Source organism: Lagenorhynchus albirostris, chromosome 5 (assembly GCF_949774975.1).
Source record: "Lagenorhynchus albirostris chromosome 5, mLagAlb1.1, whole genome shotgun sequence".
NCBI classification, from domain to species: domain Eukaryota; kingdom Metazoa; phylum Chordata; class Mammalia; order Artiodactyla; family Delphinidae; genus Lagenorhynchus; species Lagenorhynchus albirostris.
In genome coordinates, this window is record NC_083099.1 from 119,392,371 (window position 1) to 119,397,559 (window position 5,189).

The window sequence follows — 5,189 nt, forward strand, 5'->3', positions numbered from 1 at the left end:
ACCTTAACAAATACTTCACGAAAGAAAATATATAGATGGCAAATAAGCATGTGAAAAGTTGCTCCACATCATGTCTTCACGAAAATGCAAATTAAAACAAAAATGAGATAGCACCACACACCTATTACAATGGCCCAGACCCAGAGCACTAACAACACCAAATGCTGGAAGGATGTGGAGCAACAGGAACTTTCATTCACTGCTGGTGGGAATGCAAAACGGTACAGCCACTTTGGGAGGACAGTTTGGCCGTCTCTCATAAACCTAAACATACTCTTATCATATGATCCTGCAAACACACTCTTTGGTATCTATCCAAAAAAGCTGGAAACATATCCATGCAAAAACCTGCACACAAATGTTTATATCAGCTTTAGGCATAATTGCCAAAACTTAGAATCAACCAAGACGTCCTTCAGTAGGTGAATGAATAAATAAACTGTGGTACATCCGGGCAATGTCGTATTATTCAGAGTTTAAAAAAAAAAAAAAAAGAAAGAAGAAATGAGCTATCAAGTCATGAAAAGACATGGAGGAAACTTTAATATATGTTACTAAGTGAAAGCAGTCAATCAAAAGGCTACATCCTGGGCTTCCCTGGTGGCGCAGTGGTTGAGAGTCCGCCTGCCGATGCAGGGGTCACGGGTTCGTGCTCCGGACCGGGAAGATCCCACATGCCGCAGAGCAGCTGGGCCCGTGAGCCATGGCCGCTAAGCCTGTGCGTCCGGAGCCTGTGCTCCGCAACGGGAGAGGCCACAACAGTGAGATGCCCGCGTACCGCAAAAAAAAAAAAAAAGGCTACATCCCGTATGATTCCAACTATACGACGTTCTTCAAAAAGCAAAACTGGTAATTGCCAGAGGAAGGGACAGGAGAAAGATGAATAGGCAGAGCACAGAGGATTTTTAGGCAGTGAGAATACTCTGTATGATATTATAATGATGACTATGTCATCAAACATTTGTCCAAACCTATAGATATACAATACCAAGAGGGAATCCTAGGGTAAACTGTGGACTTTGGGTGATCATGATGTGTCAATACAGGAGCATCCTTGGTTTAAAAAAAAGAAAGTACCATTCTATTGACTAATGTTGATAACAGGAGAGGCTATGCATGTGTGGGGGCAGAGAGTACACGGGAAATCTCTGTACCATCCACTCGATTTTGTTTTAAACCTAAAACTGCTTGAAAAAATATTGTCTTTTAAAAAAGGAAGGAAGGGGGCTTCCCTGGTGGCACAGTGGTTAAGAATCCGCCTGCCAATGCAGGGGACACGGGTTCGAGCCCTGGTCCAGGAAGATCCCACATGCCGTGGAGCAACTAAGTCCGTGTGCCACAACTACTGAGCCTGTGCTCTAGAGCCTGTGAGCCACAACTACCAAGCCTGTGTGCCACAACTACTGAAGCCCAGGCACCTAGAGCCTGTGCTACAAGAGAAGCCACCACAATGAGAGAGAAGCCTGCGTACTGCAATAAAAAGTAGCCCCTGCTCGCCAGAACCAGAGAAAGCCCACGCACAGCAAAGAAGACCAAATGTGACCAAAAATAAATAATAAAATAAAATAAATAAATTTATTTTTAAAAAAAGGAAGGAAGAAAGGGAGGAAGGGAAGAAGGGAGAAAAGGAGGAAAGAAGGGAGGGATGGCGGGAGGGAGGGAGGAAGGGTGATGGTAGGGAGGGAAGAAGGAAGAAGACAAGTGCACAGTAAGCGGCTCATAAATGAGGTAAGTGTTGCTGCCATGGTATGATTTGAAGCAATATTGGCAAGCTCTTTCCTTAAAATTTTCTCCAATTGGCTTTCAGCTAACTGGAAATTCCCACTATTAGAGATTCATTTTGGGGGGTTAAGAATTAGGGACTCTGAAAGTAACCAACAACTTAACCTTAAATACTCCTCTGCAGCTAAAATATGACAGCATGTTCCCAAGGCTTCAGACTTGCTTAACTGAGAGGAGAGAAGGCCTGGGAAAGAAAGCACAGAAAAACAGAGAATGAGCCCCATTCCGTGCCAGCTTCCCAGGATGGGTGGGAGGGAGGGGATGGAAAGGTTACAAATTCATGCATGGCAATTCAGTGCCCGGTTATGACATGTTTAAACACTGCCGTTTTTGTGGTTTTTTCCAGCAACTCTGTGAGATGAGAGGGAGGCACACATTTCTTCATCTGGAGAAACTGAGCTCCTCAAAGATTAGATAGAGGCAAAGCTCGCAAGACCTGGCCGACTTTTCAATAGCCTTCTCTCTCCCAGACCAATTCCCTCCAAGCAAGGGAGAGACACTGTGTTGCCACCCTAATGATAATGTGCTGATTCTGTTCGTTTGACTAAGGCTACACCAGATTAGCAGACCATAATTACAGCTACAATCCATGTCTCTGATACAGCTGAGGGAATGTCTGTTTCACTGAACTGAATCAAGGAAGGTTAAGCCAGGCAGCCTCCTGCTTTCTGAAAGTGATAGCACTATTTCAGCGTCACAGCGGATACTTCATCTGAGCGGCAGGATTTCCTACAGCTTGGGTTTCAGATGGTTTACTTTGATTTCTTGGGGCGATAAAGAAGTTTGCTCATCTTTAAAGGATGTGTTTAGTGGCCACAGCATTGTAAAACCTTTAGTACGTTCTTTTGTGTATGAGTGGGAAGAGATCTGCCTTTTTTTTTTTTTTTTGCCTTTTTATTGTTACACAACTTCACTCAGGACTTCTTTCAGTGAATTGTTTTCCTCACAATTCTCTCCCCTTTCATATTCTTTGATGCTTTGTGGAAATAACGAAGTCTGTTGTTCTTGGCCCTTGCTTCATCAGTCGATGCTGGGTTTTATTTTTAATTCCTTGAGACTTAGAAATGGAAATCAATCAGGTCACTCTGTCACTGGTGATTTTCTAGAGTGAATCCGGGAATGTCGTCACATTTTGCCAGAATCTTTTAGACGGTTTCTGCTCTTCTCTGTCTGGTCTTTTTTCTATTCATTCTTGTCAGCTTTTAAATCGTAAAGCAAATTGCAGGGGCTTCCGTGGTGGCACAGTGGTGATGCAGGGGACACGGGTTCGAGCCCTGGTCCGGGAAGATCCCACGTGCCGTGGAGCAACTAAGCACACACCACAACTACTGAGCCTGCGCTCTAGAGCCAACGAGCCACAACTACTGAAGCCCGCGCGCCTAGAGCCCGTGCTCCGCAACAAGAGAAGCCACCACTCACCACAACCAGAGAAAAGCCCGTGTGCAGCAACAAGGACCCAACACAGCCATAAATAAATAAAAGTAAATGATAAAAAATAAATAAAAATTTTAAAAAAGCAAATTGCAGGCTAAATTTGACTAAAATTTCAAGAAATAAATCAAGGTAGATAAGTAAGCTGAGGGCGAAGTTGGGAGTAAGGAGAAAGGGGAATGTTTCATTCTTCCCCCAAACCATCCCAGACTTTCCCTAAATAGAATCCATGGTTTGTGGGCTCTCTAATGAGTAGTGGCCAAGAGGAAGCCTCACGTTTGAGGCATGCTATTACCATTTTTTTTTTTCATTGCTTCTCCTTAATTGGGGGCTTAAAAGGGAGGCTGCCCACAGTTTCTGACAAACAGCATTAACCTCATCAGAATGAAATGCCTGATCCTGGAGCTCTTTCGTAAAGACTTGACTGCTTTTGTTGAGGGGCTGCATGGAGTCTGACATTTTCTACCTTTGTGGAATGCAAGAAGAATACCTCAACTGAGGATTAGTCGTGGAGATTTATGAAATCTCTATTCCTGAAGGCTTCGTTTTCTAGAATTGACTTTAGTATTCCTCAACAACAAGGCAGAGGGATAGACTAGATCAGTTTTCACTGAGTTTTGCAGTTTGATACCCACAATAAGAAATACATTTTACTGATACCAAACACATACACAGGTACATGAATACACGTGAACACACACGACAAAAATTTCATAAAGCAGTATTTATCCCTAGTACTCACAAGTCCTTCTACTTTCCATTCCATTTTATTTCATTTTTGAAACGCAAATCTCCACCCACTGAGTTGATTTCCCACACTAAGGAGGTGCAACCCACAGTTTGCAAAACACTCAACAGGACGCCCTTTTATTTTTTTCTAACCCTGTAATTCAATATAGAGAGATTTTGAATTGAGGACAATCCTGACGAGTTTGAGGCATGGAATAAAGGAGTCTGATCAGCTCCGGGTTTGTTGTATTTTTAAATCTCTCTGTGTGTTCATTCTCTTCACCCCAGAGAGGATTCCATTATCTTTGCTCAAAGAGCAGACACTGCTCTGGCTGTTACCCCTGCTTCTCTTTGATCGCAGCCCTTCCCCCAAGCCTCCCCTCTATGCTGGTGGAGGCTGTTCAGACTCTGGGGGTTTGCTGGGCCAGGAGCCTGCTGCGTGTTCACTGTGTTGTTTAGCTGTTCCCTATACCCCCAACCTGTGCCATTCCCCTACTGAGTTTTCATTCCCGATCTGCCAGGTTAATGGGATGGCTGTTCTTCTTTTATTGTTTTCCTATTTCGTACACGGTTTGTCAGTTTGCTCCTGGGACCATTTTTAACTGGTTGCTGAGATGACAAAAGTCAGTGGAGATTGTATTTTAGGAATAAGTGTTTCTTCATCTGCCAGGATTCAATCTGGGCAGAATTTATGCACTCGCAAGAGGCGATTTAAAAATAAGATTTTTTTTCTGACAGATAAAAGATAATTCAATGTATCTTAAGCCACATTTTTAAAAATGCATATATCATCAACATCAAATTAATTACACAGCATTTTAGGTTCAAATTTTCATTTTGGTCAGAAAGATAAATTGACTGATTATATTATTTATTTTACCCATAATATTCAACACCACCAGCTGTTGCACCTGTTAGGTACAAAGTAAGGTACGTAAAACACATTCCGTGACTTCAAGGCATCAAGACCTTCAGAAGGGAGATAAGAAATGAGGTAAATACCCTTCTATAAAATAAGATTTTAATAAGTGACTTGGACACAGGACAGTACAAAACCCAATCATAATATTGCTCCCTTTACAGAATTCATAAGAGTGAATTTTCAAGATATGAGCTTACAGGGAGTTCGCTGGTGGTCTAATGGTTAGGATTTGGCACTTTCACTGCCGTGGGCCTGTGTTCAGTCCCTGGTCAGGGAACCGAAATCCTGTAAGCCGAGTGGCTTGGCCAAAAAAAAAAAAAAAGAT